This window comes from Vombatus ursinus, unplaced genomic scaffold (assembly GCF_900497805.2).
Source record: "Vombatus ursinus unplaced genomic scaffold, bare-nosed wombat genome assembly UNPS02015175.1, whole genome shotgun sequence".
NCBI lineage: Eukaryota > Metazoa > Chordata > Mammalia > Diprotodontia > Vombatidae > Vombatus > Vombatus ursinus.
The window spans coordinates 7,560,651-7,576,594 of record NW_020954953.1 but is presented as its reverse complement, the minus strand read 5'-3'; positions in this window follow the sequence as shown (position 1 = coordinate 7,576,594).

The following is a 15,944-nucleotide window of genomic DNA, read 5'->3' as shown; positions in this document are numbered from 1 at the left end:
CCTGTTTAAAGGACTTCCAAGATTCAGCTAAAGTTTTAGTCAGACAAAGTACTAGTCCAAAGTTTTCTGCATAATAGTTATTTTCTCTCTTTGCCAGAAATTATAGCTAACAATCATATTCATTAAAGTTAAAGGGGCATGTTTTCTGGAAATGTGTTTCTGACTTTTCTGAGATTTAGGATGCAAAGGTAAAATCAGGATCTGTCATTTGTATGGTAGACACAGATCCATTATTTGCTACCTGTTATTTTTGTTTGTTTGTTTGTTTTTTATTTAGGCAATTGGGGTTAAGTGACTTGTCCAGGGTCACACAGCTAGTAAGTGTGTCAAGTGTTTGGTCTGAGGCCGGATTTGGACTCAGGTCCTCCTGACTTCAGGGCCAGTGCTGTATCCACTGCACCAACTAGCTGCCCCCCACTACCTGTTATTTTTAGTTAAATGCTATCTCTTATTTCTAAACATAACTTGTGATTTATAAAGCACTTTTAGGTTTACCCTACAACAATCCTGAGAGATAAGCAGCATAAGGATTATTTTTCTACATGAAAGATCTGAAGCTAAGAGGAGTTAAGTGACTATTCCAAGGTTGCATAGCAAATGGGTGGCAGAACTAGGGTTGTACTCAAATCCAACACTTTTTAAAATAGGTGTCACTGTCACATAAATTAGCTGGTGTTTCCCTGGGTAAGTCATTTAACATCTATCTGCCTCAGTTTCCTCACCTGTAAAATGGGGATAATAATAGCACCAACCCCAACCCCCCCAGGGTTATTGTGAGGATAAAGTGAGATAATATTTGGCAATGACTTTGCCTACCTTAAAGTGACATACAAATGCTAGTTATTATACTTACTGTTTTTTAGTCATTTTTCTGTTGCGTCTGACTCTTTGTGACCCCATTTGGGATTTTCTTGGCAAAGAAGTTTGCCATTTCCTTCTGCAGTTCATTTTACAGATGAGGAAACCGAGGCAAACAGGATTAAATGATTTGTGTAGGGTCACACAGCTAGTAAGTGTCTGAGGGCAGATTTGAACTCAGGAAGATGAGACTTCCTGACTCCAGTCCCAGTACTCTATCCATTGCACCACCTAGCAGCGTGTTATAATTTATGTTCAATTTATAATGATAATTTATCATAATTAGTAATACATTACAACCAAGCCTCACTATAAAGTTATAAAGCCCCAGCATAACCTCACTCAGGCAATTGTTCGTCTATAACATGACTCCTGGACTACTTCTCTAACTTCAGCCAATTGTCCCCATCCTGTGAGCATTTCCCTTGATTTGCATGTACTGTTTAAGTTTACTCGATAAACTTCCCCTTAGAAGTACCTGTCTCCTTGCAAGTTTTAAAAACTAGCTTTTGATTCAGGATGATTTCTGAAAGAGTTGGAAGTTTTAAAATTTCATCCACATCAGAATATAACTTAGAAAAACCCCAAACATCTAAAAATAACAACCCTTGAAGAGATAGATTTAGGTTTCAAAAGTTTTCTATTATACATACACATACATATATATATATATATTCCTCTCTTTATATATATGTATATGTATATGTGTGTATGTATGTGTGTGTGTATATATGTATATGTGTATGTGTGTGTGTGTGTGTGTAGGTATATATATATATATATAAAATAACCCTGCCAGTATAAAATTTTGCTCACCATATCCCCATCTTAGGGTCAGATAATATGGTATGAGGGTTTTAAATATATATATATGTATATATGTATTATATATGTGTGTATATATGTATTATATATATACATATATACACACACACATATATACACGCACGTGTGTGTGTGTGTGTATGTGTGTGTATGTATTCTTTTGGGTAAGATTTTAGTATTCTTGAATTCTTATGGAGATGTTTAGACATCATCAATTTATTTTAGCACTCTGGTTTTTTTTTCCTTAATAAAAACCTACAGTAGCAGCAGGAAGTGGAAGGGATATAAAGGCATTAAAAGTACTGATTATTAGCCAGGATAATCAGGTATCTGAGTCCCAGCTGCTGGGGTTAGAGGTGCTGGCTGGGTGCCAAGGTGGATTACTTTTTCCTTCTTTCTCTGTCTCCTATGATCACTTTATTACTAACATATTAATAATGACTGCTCACATTTGAAGTTACAAAGTGTTTTCCTCAAATAACTGTGAATTAAATAATGATGATGATGATGATGTCAATGATGATTATAGCTAACATTTTTATGCTTTATATGTCATTTATATGTTATCTCATTTGATAATGTATCAAATGTTAGAAGGCCACAGGTTCCCCTCTTCTGGTTTAGAGTCAGAAGACATGGGTTCAAATCCTACCTCTTCCATTTTCTACACATCTGACCTTTGGTAAATGACTTAACCTCTCTGGGTCCAAGGTAGCAACAAGCCTTTGAGGTTGGTAGATGCATTAAAAGTCCTACTCTAAGAAACCTGTGTGGTCAGGGCACATGTAGGAAAGGCACCTCCATCAGGGACATGTGTGGCCTGGGTATACACTTAGCTGGGGCAGCTTCATACCACTGATGCTACAAAACTGGTGATGTCATCGTGCTCCCCTCTCCTAGGTGTGCCATCTCTGTGCTGGGTGTCTCCTCTGGTCTTATGATCACCAGGCTATTCTTTGCTACCATCTGCTGGGCTTAAGCTATCTGAGAGCCCTTGTTTTTTTCTCTACTTCTCTTTTCAGGATATAGTCATAGAAAGCCTTTTCCTGACATTTAATATCTAACTGAGGGTTATGAGTCCAACTGGGGTCAGGTAGCTACCAAACACCCCAGAACAAAGTTAAATGTTTTTATTTTTATTGTGTATGCTGCTGATTTTAAGGCCACGTTCCCAGACAATTATCTCACTTAGGGTTAGGAAATTCTCTTCAATACCTGTTACCTCCATGGTTGGTATATTTTGTCCCCCAAACATGTTTTTTGAGACTCTGCTCCCCAAATTCCCCATCATACTACCAAGACCCTCTTTGACTGATACCCAAATGTAGCTAAGCAAGAGCAAAATGTTAAGATAAGCTCATCATTCTGTACCCATTTGGCCCACCTTCCTGCCTCTATTATGTATAACTATCAATAGCAACAATAGCCCTAATTTTAGGACCATCTCCTGGCCAGTGCAAAATCTTGCTCATTATATCCCCATTTTACAGATGAGGAAGCTGTGACTCAGAGTAGTCTTAGAGTCAGATAATATGGTATGAGGGTCCTATTAAAAATAGTCTTCAGATACTTTCTCATCCTCAAGGGATAAAGCTATACTGATCCACACAGGTCAAAAGACCAGGGGAAAAGAAAGTCCTTTTTCTTCCCCCCAGGGCTCAATATGTGATATTGAGAGCCCTTTCCTGTAGAAAGGGAAATCCCTGTGGCCATTTTTCTAGCTGGACCACTTTCCCTTTGTTTTTGGATGTGGGCAGCATTAATGAAAGCCACAAAGGGAATTTCTTTCATTTCTGGGAGTAGTTCCTTGAGCTTCTTAATCTCTTAAGTGACTTTCCCAAGGTCACACAGCTAATAAGTGTCAAGTGTCTGAGGTCGAATTTGAACTCAGGACTTTCTAACTCCAGGGCTGGTGCTTTATCCACTGCACCACCTAGCTGCCCTTTCTTAATCTCTTTCTCATATTTAGCAGAAGGTGATTAAAAGGAGCCATTTTCAACCATGGATATAGAGCTTAGCTTTTAAAACTGCCTAAACTCATGGTGTATCATAGAATATATGTTTAAGGTCACTGCTTAGAAGAAGAGTGCACATTTTATGTTACATTTTGATTCTCAGCTCCTCTTTATGTCAGGGTCTTGATTCTTTAAAAGATATATTCTGAGAATGATTTATATAATAATAATATCATAAGCAAAAACAACTTTGAAAGACAAGAACTCTGGTCGGCAGAATGACCAATCGTGATTCTGGAAGACTAATGATGAAACATGCTACCCATCTCCTTATCTAGAAATGAAAGGGGGTAGCTAGGTGGTGCAGTGCAGTGGATGGCACTCCAGCCTTGGAGTCAGGAGGACCTGAGTTCAAATCTGGCCTCAGACACATAACACTTATTAGCTGTGTGACTCTGGGCAAGGAAGGCACCAGAGAGCAGGCAGAATAAGAGTGTTTTTTAGACATGGCTGATGTGGAAACCTGTTTTGCTTGAATATACATGTTCATAATAAGTTTTTCCTTCTTTTTCAATTGAGGGTTAGGATGTGAGGAAGAGAAGTAGATTTTTGCTAATTGAAAAAAAAAAGAAAATTTAATTAAGAAAAGACATGCTATAAAATGTGCCTTAGTCAATTCTACATAGCTACAACAAAGTCATAGACAACCATGTCACTCTGATTTACAAATGAGTTAAATTTTGTCTCTTTAGCTAAACAAGACTATATACAATGAATATTTAGGATCAGCAAATATTTAGGATCATAGGATTTATTTTAAACAATCAAATAAACATATAAAAACAAGAGGAAAAAATCTTACCCAAACTCCCTAACCTTTAACAAGGCAGAACCCAAAGAGATACTTTTATTTTGTGTCTCTTTCTAGGCCTATCCAAAATTCTACCACCTTTGAGTCCATTTTCCTCCTTTCTTTTCTCCTTTTTAAAAAAATTTAATCAGTGTATTTTTGTTCTACTTGTTTCACTCTTAAATTATCTGTGTCTTTCCATATTTCCTTGTATGTTTCATACATTTTAACATTTTTGTCATCAGAATATTCTATTACATTGTTGTTGTTGTTTGGTCTTTTCAGTTGCATTTGACTGTGATCCCATTAGGGGTTTTCTTGGCAAAGATATTAGAGTGGTTTGCCATTTCCTTCTCCAGATCATTTTACAGATTAGGAAACTGAGGCAAACAGGGTTTAGTGACTTGTTCAGGGTGACACAGCTAGTAAGTGTCTGAGAGCAGATCTGAACTCAGGTCTTCCTGACTCCAGGCCTGGATCTCTATCCATGGTGTATCATAGAATATATGTTTAAGGTCACTGCTTAGAAGAAGAGTGCACATTTTATGTTACATTTTGATTCTCAGCTCCTCTTTCTGTCAGGGTCTGCAACACCTAGATACGTAGCATAATTTATTCAGTCATTTTAATTGTTTCTAATTATTTTGCTTTATTTCTATATTGTTTCTAATATTTTGCTATTATAAATAGGGTCATCAATGGAATTAAAAGAGACCTTAGAGGCAACTAGTCCAAGCTCTTCATTTCATCCTGGGCCCAGAGAGGTTAAGTCATTTACCAAAGGTCATTTATGCAGGAAGTAGGAGAGGCAGGATTTGAACCCATGTCTTCTGACTCTAAACCAAGGGAGGGGAACCTGTGGCTTAAGGTCACATGTGGCCTTCTAGGTCCTTAAGTGCAGCCTTTTGACTAAATCAAAATTGAATTTGTTCTATAAAATTTCGATTCAGTCAAAAAGGCCGCACTTAAGGACCTAGAAGGCCACATATGGCCTTAAGGCTGCAGGTTCTCCACCCCTGCCCTAAACCCAGAGAACTTTCCACTGTACCATGCTTGCCTCCAGCTATATGTGCTTTCATAAATATAGGTCCTTTTTTCTTCCTTTTTAAAAATGGATCAGATCACAGAAGGCAGCAGAGTAAGCCTGAGATGTGAGGGCCTGGAAAACCCATGATTTAAAATGGAAATCCTGACAGACCCTTCACCCTAACACCACCACCCTTGGGCCCACTGCGGGCCCCAGAGATGTCAAGAGCAGAGATCGGTTTCTTCAGCAGCCAGGAAGCCCACTCTTTGGTTTGACTTTTCCTTTCCTCCCACGTGTCACAGAGTAGGCTGAACTACTTACTATTAGTCATGTGCAGCTTTATGCACTGCTGAGGGTTGGCCAGAGGAAATTGCAAGCTTTGCATAGAGTGCCTCAATCCAATTCAGTTCCAATCAGTTCCAATCCAGGCTATTCCCACCCAGTCCAGTCTAATCTAGCCCAATCTGGTCCAATATATAGTCTAAGCCAGTCTAAACCAGTCCAGTCCAGTCCAGCCCATTCGATCCAATCCACTCCAGTCCAATAAGTGAGTATTAACCCTGCTACCTATGAAGCACTGTGCTAGAACGGCATAGAAAGATTCAAACACCACAGTCCCCAACCTCAAGGGGCTAACGTTTTATGCCAGGAAGGGCAGCAGGAGGACAGTATAACACGCATCCTGAAAAGTATAATGCAAGATGAGTTTTGGTAGGGAGGAAAGGGAATGAACTGGATAAATGGTTTGTTCAGAAAATTTGAAGAGAGAGACAAGACTTCTAGCTGAAGTGATCAGGGAAGACTTCACAGAGAAAAGAAGTTATATCTGAACTGAAGAGAAGGATTCTGAAAGATGCCCCGTGTGTGTGAGTATAGGAGTAGAGGGACAGGTATCACAAGCCCATGCAAATCAAATTATATCCAGTTAACTGTCAGGCCTGTTATCATATCATACCTCCCAGGTGGGATTAAAACAATATGGTAGAGAACTAATGACATAGTAATTAAATGAAGAAAACATGACTCAGATGATTCTTTCTTCAAATGTATAAAGTATCCATGGCAGTTGGAATTTAAATGGAAATTCTTCACAAACTGTAACAATAATAGCTAGCATTTATATAGTGTTTTTGTTTGTTTGTTTTGCTGAGGCAATTGGGGTTAAGTGACTTGCCCAGAGTCACACAGTTAATGAGTGCTATATGTCTGAGGCCAGTTTTGAACTCAGGTCCTCTTGACTCCACGGCCAGTGCTCTGTTCACTGCGCCAACCTAGCTGCCCCCCATATACTATTTTAAGGCACATGTTAACATATGACACGGCACTTATTACACATGGACAATATGTTACTGATCATGCTTATATTCTTTATGCTAAATCTTTATGCAAACTATATTATATGTATATTATGTGTACGTATTATATGCTATACCAATGTCACAAATACAACATATGGCTTGTACCATGTAGGACACATGTAATATATCTGTTATATGTCACACACGTGTGTAGTACAGGGGTGGGGAACCTGCAGCCTTGAGGCCACATGCAGCCCTCCAGGTCTTTGAGTGTGGCCCTTTGACTGAATCTAAACTTCACAGAACAAATCCCCTTAATAAAAGGATTTGTTGTGTAAAACCTAGACTCGGTCAAAAGGACCTAGAAGGCCACATGTGGCCTCAAGGCCACAGGTTCCCCATCCCTGATACAGTAGATAAACAGATGCAGAGGTACATTAACATGTACATATGCATATACATATATGCCAGGATGGGTATTCAGATCTCATCAGTATACTCTGTTCCAATTGAAGGGCTAGTGGATAGAATAGAAAAGTCCTTCCCTCCATTCAAAGAGGACTCATAGGAAAGCCATCTCTCCATGTCTCACCAGGTCTACCCTTTTTACTCGACTCTGTCGTGTCCCCAAGAAACCTTATCATCAGGAAAATCACCATTCTTCCATAGTACAGCAGCTTGGGAACCCACGTCCTCTCAGCACTCTCAATACTGTCTGTCTGATTGGAGGGCTGGATGCCAAGTAAAGAACTCCTTTCTAAGCTGGTATTTTGAGAGTATTCCCAAGCCAGCCATCTTTTCTGTTTGCTAAACTGCACTGAACAGTTTGAAACTCACATTTTTTTTTCCTGATGAGGCAAGTGTTATCCTGGGGAGGGGGCAGTTGTTTTAATAACTTTTTCTACAACTTATTAAATGTTTTTAGTGCTGCATTTAGCTGATGTGTTTAGATATTAGGGTCACAATCATAAAACCAACCAAAAGTGTGCACAATGAGCAAAAATGATACTTTTGCCCCCCTCCCAAAAAAGTCCCTCTCTTTTGCGGGTGGGAGGGAAGTGAAAAGTCAAACCACAGTGGATTTCTCACAAATGTGAAGCTAAATGAATAGAAAGACTTGCCTAAATCTTCATCTAGAAGTTAAATTCACCTCTCATCCTCTGTCAGACCTAAAAAAAGAGAGAAGACGACACTTGCCATAGACTTGGTCTTGGATGTCAGACTGGGACTTGGTGAAAGTTGGAATTACATCGTCTTAGAATTGGAAGATTCTATCACCACATTTTTGTATATCTTCCACCTCTTTCCCATTTACACCACCACAATTTAGGTCTCTTTACAGCAAGGTTCTGATTGGTGCAAACAAGGAATTTCCCCCAAAGAGGTCACATTAATCGAATTCAGTGCATATTTCCATTTGGGCTAGAACCAATTACCATATTTTACATAATTGTAACTTCAAATAGTGTAAATACAAAATGCACTGCACTACTTAAAGGGATTCATTACCAGCACTAATCAGATGGCTGTGTTTTTCAACTGGACCACTGAAATAGCCTCCAAACTCTCCTCCCTGTATCCAGTCTTTCCCTCTCCTATCCATCCTATATATGGCCACCAGGTTATTTTTCCTAAAGCATTGTTGTTATCCAGTCATTCAGTCATGTTTGACTCTTTGTGACCCCATAAGGGGTTTTCTTGGCAAAGATACTGGAATGGTTTGCCATTTCCTTCTCCAGTGGATTAGGCAAACAGAGGTTAAGTGACTTGTCCAAGGTCACCCAGCTAAGTAAAGAATCTGAGGCCAAATTTGAAGTCAGATTTTCCTGACTCTAGGCCCAGTGCTCTATCTACTGAACCATCTAGCCACCTTTCCTAAAGTATTGCTATATTCATATAAAAATGTTTAAGAATTGGAATGGAACTCATCTAGTCATACCTATACCTCTCCAAGAATCCCCAGATACAAGCTGACATGGGCAGAGTATGGCAGAACTATTACCTCTCTCATTCTAGATGCAATGACTTCTGAGGTATCCTCCATCTCTAGGAATACAATGTATGATCTGTGATGTTCATGAATTCTAAGAGAGCATTAGCATTTCAAGCATACTATTCATGCCCCTATCTAAGTCATCAATACAAATATTTAATAGCACAGGGAAGTAAAAGGCAAGAGAACCTAGGACAGAACCTTGGAGAGCAATACCTAAAGACTAAACTCTTTAGCTTGTACAAGACCTCCACAATATGGCTCCTAATCTACCTTTTCAACTTTCTATCATACTAGTCTTCACATGCTAATTTACACTCCAGACATTTACACTTGACAAAATAAATTTCAGTTGCAAATTCATAGCTGCAAGTTTCAAAAGTTCAAGTTCTATGTAATTTTAAAATATAGATAATATTTTATAAAAATAACTTACAGATACAAATAGATGATAAACTATGATTTTACAAAGAATTGCATATATATTGCACACATGTCAGTCCTCTCTCTTAGGCAAAATACTCCTTGGATGACAAATAAATTAATGGTTATACAACTAGAGCAACCTATTTCCAGACAGTACAAAAAGGGATTGAAATTTTTTTTTGTAGATGTGTTTTTTTAAAAGGATGAATCAATAAAAATGTCTTTAAGGTCAGTGATACATATGTACTTAGGCAGTAAAATTATTTCAAAGATGCTTAGGATGTTAAATAAAATAATTTAGTATCTTTTCGATAATATTTAATGCACCACAAATTACTTCAGAATTTATATCATTTAACAATGGTGTGATTTATCAGAAACTGTGTGTCAGACCTATGTTCTAGAAATATTAATTAAACAGCTATGTACAGGATAGACTGTAAAGGGAAGGGATTGGGAAAAGCAGAGATAACAATTAAGAAGCTATTACAAAAATCCAGGCAAGATTATTAAAGTGTGTGTGGGGGAGAGACTCCTAGAAGTTTCTATTAATGTACTTCCCTGTCCCTTATCCTTTTAGTTTTTCCCCATGTGTGACATTTCATTTCCTGACTATGAGTCTTTATATAGGTATGGGAAGCATAACCTCCTTCACTATACTTCATAGAATCACTAGCTTCCTTCAAAGCATACTGGGCCTCCTCCAGAAGGTCTTTCCTGATCCCTCCCCAGCCCAGGTGTTAGTACTACTCCCCCACTCCCTTTAAAATGACTGTATTTATCTACTTCCATGTAGAACTGAGGGCAGAGATTGGGTAATTTTTGCCTAGCACTGTAGCATAATGCCATTTATAATTGGTGATTAACAAATGTTTGAATTGAGTTAACTGAACTGAGAGGTGATGATGTCTTGAAGCAAAGCAGTGACCGTGTGAGTGAAGATAAATTGATGGATGCAAGAGATGTTGCAGAAGGAAAATAAAGAAAAGTAATTAGTTCCATGTCAAGAGTAAGGAAGAAGACTGAAGGCACATTGAGCTTGAAGTGACTAGAGTGATACAAATACCTTTAACAGAAAGAAAAGCTCTGTGGGAGAAAAAGTTTTCAGGGGAACTTTAAACATTGTGAGTTTGAGATGTCAATGAGGCATCCTAGAAATGGTATCCAGCAGGCAGTTGGTGATGCAGGCGTGAAATTCAAGAGAGAGAGGTGAGAGATGGACATTTAGATATAAGAGTCATCTGTACAGAGGGGATCATTGCATTCTCTAGAGCTGATGAGATTGATGAGGAGAGACAGAGACAGAGATAGACAGAAACAGACAGAGACAGAAAGGCATAGAGAAGAGAGAAGACAAGATGAGAGAGGAGAGTGGAGAGAGAAGAGAAAAGAGAGAGACAGAGAGACAGAGACCCAGGACACTTAGTGGACAGAAGATGGATGATGATTCAGCAAATGGGGATTGAGAAGTAATTAAGACAGGTATGAGAATCAAAGGAAAGCAAAGCCATAAAAGCCAGGGAAGGAGAGGGAAAGAGACTGGTCAACAGTGCAAAAGCTTCAGCAAAACAAAATGGAATGAGGAATGAGAAAAAGTCATTGGATTTAACTGTGAAGATATTTGATAACCTTAGAGAGGAAAGAAGCCAGATTGCAAGATACTTAGAAGTGAATGAAATAGAGATAATGTTCAGGCAAATATTTTACAATCTGGTTGTTAAAAAAAAAAAAAGGAAAAGTTACATAGGATGATAACTTAATTACATAGCAGGATCAAATTACAATGACCTTGGGGTCACTGTATTAGGCTTGTGTCTGAATAGGCAGATTTTTTTTAAAGTCCCAAGTTCATAGCTATTTGCCCCTTCGATGTGTGGTTATGAAATATGAATGGCTCATGACTATGCCCCCAGATAGAGAGAAAGCTCTCAAACAATGGACTAAGGAAGGTATGTTGGGAGGAGGGTGCGGAAATCATAGTCCTGTTCTAAAAAAAAGTCACTTTCTGCTGTGTGGCTCCCACAGTTGTCCCATGCTCACGCAGCAAACAAAGAGAACAAGGAAATGCAATGATAGATTCAATCACAGTGTTTATGGGAAATAAGATCAGTCAGATGCAGTATTTAACAGAATAAAAGTATGTTATTAGGAATGGGCACCAGTGAAAAGCTATCTAAAGGAAAAGGGGAAGGAGGTAAGGACTTGGTTCCTTGTGTCTGTTTTTTCTTGAGTGTGCCAGTCAACTGAGAAAAGAACCCAAGATAAAACAAAAACAAGAACAACTTCTCTCTTTAGTCCTCTATTCTTCTGGTCTTGTTTGAAAGCCTCGATTTGAGGAAGAGAACCGAAGATGTCTCTACCACCAGAAACTGTGGTCCCCCTGCTGCTTCCTCTGAGACATCCTTTAAAACTCCCACTATAGGGGGAAAACCCATACTCCAGTCTTGATACCATGGTAGCTTCCTCTCTTCTTCCCAAGCCAGAAAGAATTACAATTTTCAGTTTCTTCAACAACTTAGATTCCCTTACAGGTGTCCAGCCAAAGCTTTACCACAGAGTGGCTATATTCAAGTAAGAACTGGGCATGTAAAGCAACAGGAGACAGAGGTTGAGAAGAAGATGAGAGAGAAAGATGAAACAATTGAGGGTACCTTTCCCATGGGAGACTCAAGGTGGAATCAAGAGCTCAAATAGAGGGGTTGGCCTTAGCAAAGAGAAAGGCCAGCCGCAGCTTGGAGACTGGAAGAAAGGACAGGCCATGGATGAAGTAGAAGAGTTCTCAGGTGTAAAGAAAAAGAGAGACCTTGTTGTAAATAGCCTCTATTTCCTCAGGAAGCTTCTGGGAGGAAGGAGGAAAGGAATTCTGTAGGAGGTCCACTTTGGGGAGGGTGGTAACCAATCAGAGAAAAATGAAAGAATTGGCTTGCAGCAGTAGGGTGCAACATACGTTTGGAATGGACTTAGTCCCACTTCACAGTAGCAATGGAGAAAAAAGACAAGTCAGAGTCACACAGGGTTGTGGTTTGAGCAGGCAAAAGACAGTGGGACAAGAAATGGAAGGGAAGAGGATATAGTGTACTTGAATTGGTCAGTCACAAGGTCAAGACTTGGAAAGGAGGGAAGTGAAACCAGAGCTTGGAGTGACTGGGGCTGAGAAAACAGTAAGAGACACAGAGACTCAAGACTTCAGAGAGGAGGAAAGATAGATTCAGAAGGCATGCGGCAGAGGGAGAGTTGGAAGAAAGAGAGGTTATGATCAGAGAGGGAAATTTCAGAGTTCCAGGATCAGGAAGGTAGCATAGTTATTGGGTGATGGTGAGACCTAAAATCTATAGGATAGACCAACCCTGTGGGTAAGCTAAGGGATAAGTCATGGAAAGAAGAAAGGAAAGAAACTAATATTTATTCAGCACCTACTATGTGTCTAGGTACTGTGCTAAGAATTTTATAAATATTTGATTCTCATTCGATACTCACAAAAACCCTGGGAGGTAGGTGCTATTATTATCCTCATTTCACAGTTGAAGAAACTGAGGCAAACAGAGGTGAAGCAACCGGCCCAGGGTCACACAGCTAGTAAGTGTCTGAGGCTGGATTTGAACTTAAGTCTTCCTGACTCCAGGACTTGCATTCTATCCACTCCTCCACTTAGCTTCCTCTATGGAGAACCTCAAGGGAGTTATGGAGGTTGATGAATTGGGAGGATGTGGTGTGTGAGGGGACATCAACATGTATTTGAACTTCCCAAATATGAGTAATTGAGAGTGAAGAAGAAAATTGTGATTCAGGTACTAAAAGCTCCTTGAGAAAGGTGGAGGAATGACCTGGAGGTAGGCAGATCATTGTTACAAGGAACTATATCAGATGAAACATATGGATGTGATATAAGGAGATGATGGAGTGGACCTCAAAGGAGAATAGGTTGCTTTGTGATGGTAGCAAAGGGACAGTGAAGAGTGAGCAGTATGCCAATTCCTCCTTTGGTCCACTTTGTTGGGGGCCATGAAAGGAGGAGCATCCAATTCCTGAAAGTATGGCCAGGGATTCAGAGACAGCCAGGTGACCCTTAGCATCAGAAGATGGAAGTGGGGTGAAGAAAGTAGATATAGGATAAAGGGGACCTCACTAATAACAGAATAGGAGTTTCTGGGATGTACAAGAGTGGGGAGGTCAAAGGAACAAGTGAATAGTGAAGGGTTAGGACTAAGCTGCCTAGGGATGAGAATGTAGGGAGAGGAAGGAGGAAGAGGACATTTTTACCTCCAGATAATGATGATTAAGAACCATAGGAATCAGGACCTGGGAGTTTGTGCTCCATAGGACTAGGGAAGAGTCAGCTGATTGGGTGTTCTACCTTCCAGGGTCCTATGATGAATAAGCAAATCATGAGTGCAGACAGTTCTGTAACTTTCCACAGCTGATTTCTCCAAATATAGGAAAACTGGGCATGTAAATGACAGCTGTAGGTGGTGGGGTAGTTCTGAGTAAGTAAATAATTAGTTGTCAAGTCCCCTAAACCAGGCTGCACTCCTACTTGGTACCAACCCTGTAGCATCCCCTTAAGATGGCAAGGTATGAAGCCCAACCAGAAGATACCCTGGATGTGGAACAAGCATTCAAATAATCTTGAGTCTCTGGAAGCACGGACCTCTGTTGCCTTTGGGACCCTGCAGGTCAGGATCTCAGAGAGATGTGGATCCCCTTCAGTGAAGATCGCTTGCTGTTTCTGGTTCTAAAAGCCCACGATCTCTTATGAAAAGTTTATAAACTCAGGCAAGTTATTCAGTGGAACATAGAAGGGTACAGGACCAAGGACACTCCACTAGAAATCTCCTCCCAAAGAGACACCAACTCATTAATATTTAATAAACATATCTCAGTTTAATCTTATAAATTCCTCTAGTATGCATCAGTCCCCTCTGTATATTCTATGGTCCACCCATATGGGACCCCTTGCTGTTCCATACATGTGGCAAAGGTCCATCTGCTCTCTAGATCTATGACTTTGCTCCAGCAATCTGTCATGCCTTCAGTGCTGTTCCTCCTCAATTCCACCTCTTGGAAACTCTGTTTTCCATCAACACTCAGCTTAAGCATCAGCTTCGACATGAGGCCTTTCCTGCTAGCCCCCTCCCTCCCTAAATTACCTTGTACATATTCTGTATTCATTTTGTTATTTTTGTTCTGTCTTACCCTTTAGAATGCCACTTCCTTGAGACAGGGACTATTGACTTCTGTCTTTGTATCCCCAGAATTTAGCACATATTAGATGCTTAATAAGAGCAGTTGATTGATTGATGAGTCTTTTCATATTTTTGTTTGTTTGTTCTTTGCTAGTCCATGGTGTTAAGTGACTTGCCCAGGGTCACACAGCTAGTGAGTGTTAAGTGTCTGAGGCTGGATTTGAACTTAGGTCCTCCTGACTCCAGGGCTGGTGCTCTATCCACTGCGCCACCTAGCTGCCCTTTTCACATTTTTAATAGATGTTCTTGCTAGCCTATGTGTATAATACCATAAATGATCCTAATTATAATGGTCCTTTTGATCCTTTCCCTCCTGCAGGACAAATGATTCCCATTTCTACTAGAATTTCTTTTTCTTCTCCAGAGGTACCTCCTTAAAACCCAAAGAGACTTTTAAAATGTTTCACTGACACTTTTTAAAAACACCAATTTTTGGAGTAAAAGCAGTGATTTGCTTGAGCTTTCCCCCAAACCCCTCCAAATACCTGTAATAAAATGGCTCTAAACAAATTCTAGAGCAGTAAAAACATCAATTTCACAATAACCCCCCACCCTAAAAGAACTTTCCCTTGTAACAAAAAGTATAAGCATATATATACTAGTTAATTAAGTATATATAAATATAAAGAAGGTATATAAAAGTTAATTAAAGTAAATGAACACATTAGCCGGGTTTGATGGTATACATCACATTTGCCGCCTGTAGTCTGCCACCCTACAAAGAGGAGACAAGTATGTTTCAGTATCAGCCCTCTAGAATCAAGATAGTTTATTACATGGACCGGAATCATCTAATGTCTTTTGGTGTTGTTTTCCTTTATCTTACTGTGGCCATTTAACATATTTTTCCTTGGCTCTGCTTACTTTATTCTGCATCATTTCACACAAGTTTTCCCAAGTTTCTCTGCATTGTTCATAGTCATCACTTCTTAGGAAGTGATTCTTATTCCATTCTGTTTACCTGCCACAACTTGTTCAGTCATTCCCCAGTCACTGAGTACCCAGCTGTCTGTTAGACTCTCCATCTCACCACATCTTAGCCCCGCTGGTTTTAGTTCATCTTCCTCTTATTAGTAAGAGTTCCCATCACTTCCTCCACTTCCTAACATCATGACATTGGCTGGGAAACAAACTCAGTTCGGATATTTGGGAGGCAGCTGGCTTAACCACTAGACCACAGCGGGCCCACAGCATCATCCGACAAATTTCTTGTGGGTGGATGTTAGTAATGCGTTTAGCTGAGATGTGCTCAGTTAAGATGGTGGCCAGATTTACCTGGAGGATGGAGAGAGCAGAGTGTGTAGCTTATTTGAAGGGTCTTCTTTTCTTTCTCAGTCCAGATGGTCACAAGAGAATTCTCATCATCTCCAAAGGGACACAAGGACTATGTCCAAGGGCTTGGGGGGGAGGAGGCAGAGAGAAAGAGAGAGAGAGAGAGAGAGAGAGAGAGAGAGAGAGAGAGAGAGAGA